This window comes from Suncus etruscus, chromosome 1 (genome assembly GCF_024139225.1).
Source record: "Suncus etruscus isolate mSunEtr1 chromosome 1, mSunEtr1.pri.cur, whole genome shotgun sequence".
Lineage (NCBI taxonomy): Eukaryota > Metazoa > Chordata > Mammalia > Eulipotyphla > Soricidae > Suncus > Suncus etruscus.
In genome coordinates, this window is record NC_064848.1 from 203,006,437 (window position 1) to 203,016,436 (window position 10,000).

Sequence of the window (10,000 nt, forward strand, 5' to 3'; positions counted from 1 at the left end):
GAACTGTCCAGTGGGCACTTTAATTATGAGGAAAATATTACCAGGTCCAGGGAGATGGTGGTCTGAGAACATTCCTCAGAGCAGCTCATCAGCAACTCAGCACAATGAAATATAGGTCAGACCCCGCCGCCAAACAGCCTTGCTGCGAACGGCAGACTGGGAATTTGCATGGCTGCTCTGTAGAAGCAGAATTCATTTGTTTTTAATTAGCATGACTCCTCTGTCCTTTGTGAACAATTAGAATTGCTCGTGTTTAGGTTGGCTTTGGGGGGAGGGACTACTCACATTCAACAGTGCTCAGGAGTGATTCCTGTCTCAGTGCTTGGAAGTTGTTTCCTGCAGAGTCTGGGGAACCAGAGGGTGCTGGATATGAAACTTAGACATCCCACATGCAAAAAAAAATATATATATCTATCCTCCAACCCTGCTAGCCATCTATCTTCCCAACTTTGAACTGCTAAAATGCTTTCCCAGATTTGGGGGCTTTCTTGGGCAGTCAGCATGGTAAGACAGAATTTTTCATTCTCTCCCAGTGGGCACATCGATATCGCCTCTCTTCCTTTGCTGCACTCACAAGATCCATGAGCCTGCTTTGAGAGGGGTGAGTTAGATAAGCTCTCTCTGGCTTGTTCCAGATCTTTATTTTGTACATTTTAAACAGAGGCCACAGGGGCCGGAGCAATATGAGGGCCTGGAGAACATTGGTTTCTGCTTAGTGCATGTAAATTACATTTCCATGATCTGGAAATGAGTGAAACACCAAAGAAATGGAAAACCATTCGAAAAGCTTCCAGAGTGAGAAGACAGAAAACCTCCAAAGACAGGCCAGGTGAAATTGCCATGTCCCTTCTCCACAGCCAAGTTGAGGAGAACTTGGAGGGGATGGAGCACTGAACTTCTCTATCCAGACAGGAAATACCTGGAAGGCACAACTCTCTGTGATCAGAATCTGTAGAAAGTCATTTGAATGTTTTGAGCAGAAAGAGCATTGATTTAGGGAGTCTGGTGTTTGCAAAACTGTTGGGAGGGATGGAGGTGTTTCAAGTCAGCCCTTGAAGAGGTTGACTGATGGAGGGATGGAGGATGAGGCCTTTCTCCTCCAGCTCGGACCACGCGTCTGTTACCCTGTTCAGCCGGTGGTTCTGAGGTGAATGAGGTGGGAAGAAAGCCAACAGGCAATCAGGCTTCCGAAGAAAACAGCTCTTTATTCTGTAAAGAGGCCGAAGCCAAAAGGCCTAAGAATAGGTCCAGGACAGAAAGCCTCTCGCCTCCCACAGACCCTTGCTTTTATGCCCCAGAATCATGTACCACCCAATGGTGGGAGCAGAATCAGGTACCATCCTAGGGTGGGGGCAGAATGCCAGGGCACACCCTAGGGTAGGGCACAATCACCGATCAGGGTAGGGTCAGTAACATCATAATCCCATTAAAATGTTTACATACACAACATGGAGGAATGAATATAAGTGGGTATTGGTTGATGCAGAACTCCACATCAAAGGAGCAGATGAGGGTAGAAGAGATAGCACAGCAGGGAGGGAGTTTGCCTTGCATGCATGCGGCAGACCTGAGGGGTAAATCTCCAGCATTTCATAGGGTTCCCCCAAACCCTTCCAAGACTGATTCCTGAGTGCAGAGCCAGGAGTAAGTCCTGAGCACTGCTGTTTGTGGCCAACAACAGCAAAACAATAACCAAAGAAAGATAAAAAGATGAACCCACGGTCCTCTGAAGCCGCCATCCTCCCCCCCAATGAAGGCAAGGAAGGGCAGAATCAGGGGTCATGGGGAGGGTTTTGTCAATACTGAGTGATCAATACTCAGTACCCACTCCCACCTGGAAAAGACTTGTTCCCTCAGGCCTTGCCATTCTTGAAGGCTGCAATGAAGATTCAGGCAGTGTGAAGGACTAAGAGAAGAAGCACAAAAACACTAAATTTAAGGATAAAATTCTGACACAAAGCAAAGTGCAGCAAAAGGAATGATCAAAGGCCCAAGTTAGTTCTTCGGAAAAAGTCATTTTAAAAAGAGGCAGCTTCCCTAGCATGATAAATCAAGAGGAAAACAGAGGTGGGGGAAGAGAGAGGGAGAAAGAGAATAAAACAGAAAACTAATCCCAGAAATTAAAAATGGTTCATAACTGCCAAGGCTGCCATAATTACACAGATGAAAAGGTTATTAGGAGAAACGGTGATAGATTAGAAAACTAAGATAAAATGGATCAATTCTTGGGGTGGGCAGAGAAAGGCGGGGGAAGAGGAAAAGAAATAAAAAGAGGGGGAAAGCTAGTTCAAGTAAAACCAAAGGAACGCCTGAATACCTGGAGATTCTAATGACCTTTCGATGGATGAAAGTATTAGTTAAAAATCTTCCCGGAAAGGAAGAAGCAGGTTCCAATGATTTATCAGCAATTTCTACCAAATGTTTTAGGAACCACTGTTCCAGCTAATAGAAATAAAGAAGAAGAGTGTCTCCTCCAAATGGTTTCTAAAAGGCTGGCACAGAAAGTCTTTACTCCAAAGAGAGACAAGGACGTGTTGGCATGAAAGTCCCTGTGGATTCCGATTGGAGATAGAATGGGAAGGACAGAGGTTCAGACCCGCATCCCAGCACTTCGGTGTTATCAGAATTGGTTTATCAGTGTCTCATCAGCTTCTGCTGCTCTCTGGCACCACCAGAGGGAAAGAAAGGTCTAGAAAATTCTGCTGCAATGTAGTGCAGGCTGAGAGGTATGGGCTCAGGCTCTTGGTAAAGGCTGGTGTGTGCTCCCCAAGAATTTTTTGGTTGAGCTCAAAGAATGTGACAGTGTTTGGAGAGTCTTGAAAGGGGGAAATACAGTAGAGTGAGACCATGGGGAAGACTCCTGGCTCAGGGAATTACGGTAAATTGAGGCCATGGGGAGGACCTCAATTAAAATACTTGCTGTTTTTAAAATAAGAACATTTGGGGCGGGGGCAGGTACAAAGGCAGGAGCAGCTGCAGAAGGATGATCATCCTGTTGTTTGAGGACCCACCCCCCACTACTGATCTGTGGGGCTCTATGATGGCACCAGGTGCCCCTGGCAAATGAAGGCAGAGATCCTACAGTCTATGGTCATGATAAGGATAAAGGATTTGCAGGGAGACTTGTCCTTCCTTAGCCCAAGAAGCAAAAGGAGGTGCCGAGATTTGCAAATTCTTGGCATCAACAGAAGAACTCAACTAGAGCCTTATCAGCACGTGGACAGAAACAGGAACACGTGTTTCTGGAGCCTAATACAAAGGGATGTCAGCATGGAATGTCGTAAACGTGACGTAATGTAGATGTGAGATGACGTGAGCGTGGCACCATGATGTAATTGTGGCGGCATGCCATCTGCAGAATGGGCCCGCCAGGGAGCACAGAGAAACATGAGCCTGCTTCCCATCCTCAAGCATGATACTTGGAGCATGAAGTCTCTGCTCATCTGGGGACCAATCACCAAGTGGGGGGAATAAGATTTATCAAATAGTGGATGAGGATGACGGGGTCCCTGGTACCTGCTGACAGCAGCATGCTCAGCCCCCATAGGAGTGGGGAAGAACCAGTATCACATTTCCAAAAACAGTGGCCAGTTCACCAGGGCATAAAGCCTGCACCCCTCTCCCACTCCCCATTCCCAGCCAGCCAGGCTTCAGTCTCAGGATCAGACACCCACCAACTCCGCTTTGCAAACTTCAGATAGGGCACCTCCAATTTCTCCCCAGGTCGACTCTGACCCATTGGGTCCGATTCAGCACGTTGCAAACATTGCGTCCAGGCTGAGGACCGTGCAAGTGGAGAGGTCCAGCGACCTTTCATCATCTTGCAACAACTTCAAACCTGCTCCCCGCAGGAGCCCCGGGCAAATAAATAGCAACCCCGTTACAGGCATATTCATGCACCGAAATAGTATCCAGACGCGAAGACGAATAAACTGCAATTACATTAAAAATGGATGAATCCAACCAATATATTTGAGCAGAGGAAGCGAGGTGCGGAGGAAAATACCCGGGAGAGATGGAGCGTGTAAGGTTCCGCCTCTCCAACACATTGTTTAGGAATCCAGGGGGTACCCCAGGGAAAATGGCCTAGGAGACCAATAAGGGAAGAAATTAGCATAACCTTCCTCCAACCTCAATAGCCTCGGGTAGAAAAAGGGGGCCCTGAAAAAATATTGGGGCCTTTTCAATGCTGCGCAACACTCTGTTCTTCAAGCAGAACGGTGAATCTTTGAGTGCTTTGTTTTATTATAATTCTTTAAACCGTATATATACTTTTTATGGACTCTTGAATACAAAAGTAGCAGGAAGCCTTTTTGGATGTTAAGTCCCAAGTGGCTGGTAAAATAAACCTAGCGAGCTAGAAAAAAAAAAGTCTTTACGTGGAGCTGGAGGTTTATGGGCACCTCAGAAAAAAAGCATCATCATGCACACACCCCAGTTTGCAAGTCATGCTGGATGGTAGATGCACCCCATTGGTGGGATGATTCCATTGGAAAACTGGGCCAGACACTGGATAGATAAGTGGGGACCATGCCCCGTGGCACCTTTAATAACCAGTGACAAGAACCTGCAGGTGGGGCCAGAGCGCTAGCACAGCACAGCACAAGGGGTCAGGGGGGCATTTGCCTTGCATGAAATCCATCTGAGTTTGATCCCCGGTATCCCATAAGGACCCAAGCAGGCCAGGAGTAACCCCTGAGTGCTGCCAGATGTGGCCCAAAGTCCACAGGTGGATTATGAGGTACTAAGGGGGGGGGCATGAACTCCTGGAGAGATTAGTAAAGAGAGAAATGGGGGGCACCCAGGTCCTAGGAAGGACCCTCCCCTGCTTCCTTCTTCCCTGTTCTTGTTCTGAAAATTCCCACACATCCATCACCTCCTACTTCCCAAGGTTGCCCTACCAGCTGCCACCAACCAGGTCTGTCTCCTATTAGATGGGGCAGGGGATACCCTGAGCCTCTGGCTGCAAAACTCTCTGTCTCTTCCAGGAGATGGGCCAGTCTCCTCCAGCCTCGTGCCTGAACCTCTGCACCCACTCCAGAGAGCAGCACTTCTTGCCTCGGACCGTCGGAGCAAGACAGATGATGATACTGAATTTTCGTTTAGGGAGAAACCAGATATAAATACATCCCGGTGTACTATTAACGTCAATACTATTAGTGCAATTATTTCCAGACTAGTCAGATTTAATAAAAGCGGCAGTAAACAAGCCAGCAGGCACCAGGTGAGAGCCGCGGGGGGCTCCCCCCAGTAGCTGTGTGGTGGCTAAGCTGGCTGCTTAGACATGTCACTTGGGGGAACAGTTGTCACTTTTTTTTGGGGGGGGGGCTGTTTCTTGGCTGTGTGTGCCCTGAGGGTCCCAAGTCTTCATGCTAGTGAAACAGCCACAGCAGAGCAGGAGCAAAAGCACAGCGGGGAAGGCGTTTGCCTTGCACGAGGTCAATCCAGATTCGATCCTTGGCATCTCATATGGTTCCTTGAACCTGCCAGGAGTAATTTCTGAGTTCAGAGTCAGGAGTAACCCCTGAGTGCCACCAGGTGCAGCCCCCACCCCCAAAAGCAGCCATTTTGCTGGCTGAGGGGCAAGAAGGGAAGAGACATTCACACACTTAGAACTTGGATTATTTCCACATCTAATTTCCACATCTACCATGAAGGCAGGTTCAGGACCCTTCAAGGTTGATATGGGGGTGCAGAGCAGTTCCCCTAAACACAACATCCAGCAGCTTTGGCCTAACTGTGTGGAATGGCAGTGGGCCCTTGTGGCTTAAAGCGAGAGGGAGAAGATTGTAATTGTCCTCTGCCAGGGATTCGTGACTGAGCTTGAATGAACAAATTGATGGGAAGAGACTTTATCTTTATTTACTATTGGTTATGCAATGGGGGGGGTGCACACTTATTAATGCTCTGGGCTTACTCCTGGCTCTGCTCAGGGGAGCATATGGGCTGCTGAAGATTGAACCCAGGTCCGACAAGTGCAAGGCAAACTTCTTTCCTGTTGTGCTATTGCTCCAGCCCAATAGGTAGAAACCTTAGAAGTAGCAAAGTCTTGGTAGGACATGAAAAAAGGAAAGAGTAACCAATGAAACACACACACACACACACACACACACACACACACACACACACACGATCTGTTCCTCTGGGTGTGTGAATTTGAGAAGAATGTCAAGGGGAAGCAGCCCCCAACCTTATATCTGTTTTTTTCTGTTCTTTTGGTTTGTTTTGAGGGACCACACCTAGTGGTGCTCAGTGGGGTTTACTCCTGACTACACTAAGAAATTACTCCTGGCAGTGCTCAAGAACTATATGTGATGCTGGGGATCGAACCTGGATCAGCTGCATACTATCTCTTTGGCCCCTACATCTACTTTTAATAAAGACCAAGTGTTTGGGGCTGGGACAGAAAGTGACGGGCTAGAGACAGGAAATATTCGGAGTTAAGGGGACAGGGCCTCAAGTCTGTACAGTTCATTCCCAGAATCACACAGAATCTCGCCTCTTTCTGCCTACGCACCTAATTCTCTGGGGGAGATGTGCCACTGTGTGCCAGGGCCCCCCAAGCACCAATCTAGGGTCATCTGGGCATGCAGGCCAGTCCCTTATATTGGAACTGGGGAACATCCAGGGGTTTGGGCACCTGCACCTCACCCTGAGCTCTGTCCTCAGCACTATGTGGTCTCCCAAACTTCATCCAACCCTGGAGTACCCCAGAACCAGGGACCAGAACAGCAGCACCTTGAACTACCAATCTGGACCCTCCTCAGAAGGTCTCATCACTGTTTATTAAACTTTATTTAGGGGCCAGAGCGTAGGCACAAGCGGTAGGGCATTTGCCTTGCACGTACTAACTTAGGACGGACTTTGGTTCTATCCCCTGGAGTCCCATATGGTCCCCCAAACCAGGAGCTATTTCTGAGAGCATAACCAGGAGTAACCTCTGTGCATCATCAGGTGTAGCCCCACCCACCCAAAGAAGCAAAAAAAAAAAAAAATCTTTATTTAAGCACGTGGTTACAAGGTTGTTTAGAATACAGTTGTTGGTGGTTTTTTATTCCATAGATAAAAAGTTGTCCCTGATTGAGTTTCAGTCCTACAATGTCTAACACCCTTCACCAGTGCAATTTCCTCCCACCAATGTCCCGTTTCCCTCCCGCCTCTCCCTACCTGCATCTAGGCAGGCATTTCTCTCCCTTTCTCACTGGGTCTGTCTCTCTGTCTCTCCCTTTTTTTCTTCCTTTTAGACACTATGATTTGCAATATTGTTACTGAAGGGCTATCATGCCTATGACTTTATCTCCTTTCCAGCACCCAGTTCTTGTCCAGAGTGATCATTTCCAGCTCTCATTGTCATAGTGGTCCCTTCTCTGCCCTAACTGCACTCCCCCACTCTTTGTGGCAAACTTCCTACCATGGACTCGTTCTCCTGGCCCTCATCTCTATCATCTCTGGGTATTATTACCATATTATTATTTTTATATCCCACAAGTGAGTGGGATCATTCTATGTCTATTCCTCTTCCTCAGACTAATTTTACTTAGATAATACTCTCCATATCCACCTATGTCTAAACAGATTTCATGACTTTATTTTTCTTCACAGTTCTGTAGTGCTCCATTGTGTAGATATACCACAGTTTCTTTATTCATCATCTGTCTTGGGTCATCAATCTTTGGGTACTTCACTTTCCTTGTCTGGAAAATCGAAACAATTCTGAGGCTTACCTGGGGGTGACATGCCAAAGAAAAGGACACAAGGTGGGTACTGATGAATGCGTACAGATGTGGGGGTGCTCTTTGACTTCTCCAGCTTTCACCCCATTATCCTGGGGAGGGGGGAGTTGAAGCAATAAGGGTTGGGGCCAGAGAAAAACCAGGCTGCATGGGTGACTTTAATGATGCTTCATTTCCTCAGTCTTTGTATGATGCCGGAAGCCTGGACCACCAGGCTCAGCATCAAATTCAGGGGACCCTTTCTTGCCCTCCTCTAGTCCTGCCTCAGCCAGCAAGTGCCTTTCCTTTCTTCAATTAGGGACTTAGGAGCAAAGACAGCCTAAAACAGTTTCCCCTCTATGCCCTGCTGCATCAAAGAATAAACCAGAACCAGGGAGTGACGGCACAAGACAACATTGGTCATGGCAGAGAATCTCAGAAGGTTGGGGTGGGCTCCCCATTTCCAGGCTTTCAGGGAGGGACTTCCCCTGCCTTGCAAATGTCAGGCTCTCTGGAAACCAGCGAGCCAAGCAGAAGAGTGTTGGACCTTCTCCAACTTTTTTTATTTTTCTTTGATTCTCACAGGCAGCTCCAACTCCGGTATCCCCCCTGAGCAAGACTTTTGGCTACTGCAAATGTCTTACCCGACCCCCCTTGATGCTTCAAAGTCCAAAAATAAGTGGGGCCCCCTGGGGTGTTCCTCTGCAGAGAGCTGTCAAACACAGACTACCTTCCCATCCGAAATAGATTGTGACCACTCTGGCCTTCCACAGGAGGAAGCGTCTGCCTTCTCTTCAGCCGGCAGCCTGGGACCATCAACAGATGCGCAGAGCCGCCTTCCCGCCTCCCTCTGCAGCATCGCAACTGCAAAGCATGTAGATCTTCCCCCTGGCTCTTCCCCGCTGCATTTTAAAGAGGGATTTAGAGAGCAAGTCGTGACAAGGGTTCTTTAGAGTCTCCTAAATCATAACCCACAGCCCGAAAGAAACCTCATTCTTCTCTGTCATTGGCCCACCCTGGTCTTGGCGCCCCAGCCTCAAGCTAAGAAACCTGCCAGAAACAAGGAAAAAAAAAAAAAAAAGGAAAGAAAAGCTAAAATGTCCAGCCTTGATTTTTTTTTCATCCTCAAGCAATCACTCTCCTTCCCCCTCTGCTTTCCTACTCCCCCTGCTCTCCATCATAAAATAATAAGCAGACCCCAGCGCTTCTAAATCCCTAGCAATAATAATGCAGAGGGGGCCAACCCGACATATTTACTACTAAGTGGATGCAAATTCACTTAGTGATGATTTCCAAAGAAATGAGGCGGCCCTGCCACAATATTGCTTTTCTCATCACCAAATGGGGCCTTTGCTGCATGCTTAAACCTGGCTGCCAGAGTATATTCCAATCTGGGCATGTGAATGGGGTCTGTGCCCAGACAGCCCGACAGATGGATTAGTGGCAACCCCAAAAACCAGGATGTCAGACTAGGGAATGCAGGGGACAGACCCCCGTGGAACCCAGGCTCAGTCGCACAGGCAGGCCCAAAGGGATCCTGCAAGGACATCCTTCCTCAATCCTCAAATTTCCTGGCCCACCAGTATATTCTAGATCCAGAACCCAGAGTGGGTAGAAAAACTGATTACTGGCCCAGTGTGTCTTTGGATCTCCCTGAACCAGCCTTGGTTCAGAAAGAAAGTGATTAGAAGGACTTTCCTTAAAGTAACTTCCACATTCCTGGTTAGTTTTAGGGACAGGATAATTAGTAAGGAACAACATTGAAGATAAATATTAGGGGCCAAGGATGTGGCTAAATGGGGAGAGCAAGACCCGAGGTTTGATCCCCAGCAACACATGGCCCCCAGGAGCTCAAATTAAAAAACAAAAAAAACTAAGACATATCCATCTATGGAAATGGGATGTGGGGACTGGTCAGGAGTTCTGGGGTTCCAAAGGATAGAAAATCAATTGCAATACAAAAGCTGTGAGATTTGCTCTCTCCTATAACATGACAAGAAACTAAAGCTTACAGCGACTCACAAGTATGAACTCACAGTTCTAAAGGCTGAAAGTCTGCAAATGAGATTGTATGGCCAACAGCAAGATATCAAGATGTGAGCCAGGGACTGGAGTGATAGCATAATGGGTATGGCATTTGCCTTGCACACAGCCAACTGGGTTCCATTCCCAGCATTCCCTAGGGTCCCCAGAGTACTGCCTGGAGTGATCCCTGAGTACAATGCCAGGAGTAAGTCCTGAGCACTATCAGGTGGGGCCCAAACAAGTACAAGCTATGGAAGTTCTAG

At 47.7% G+C, this 10,000-nt stretch overlaps 1 protein-coding gene across 1 annotated transcript in view; it reads right to left on the bottom strand.

Annotated features, from left to right (window-relative positions):
- Positions 1-8,399: 8,399 nt before the first annotated feature.
- FADS6 (fatty acid desaturase 6) overlaps positions 8,400-10,000 on the bottom strand; it is a 1,183,177-nt gene continuing 1,181,576 nt past the window's right edge. The window contains exon 7 of the transcript XR_007493792.1: positions 8,400-8,414. The gene's annotated coding sequence lies outside the window, so the exon portion shown is untranslated. The remainder of the gene's footprint in view (positions 8,415-10,000) is intronic.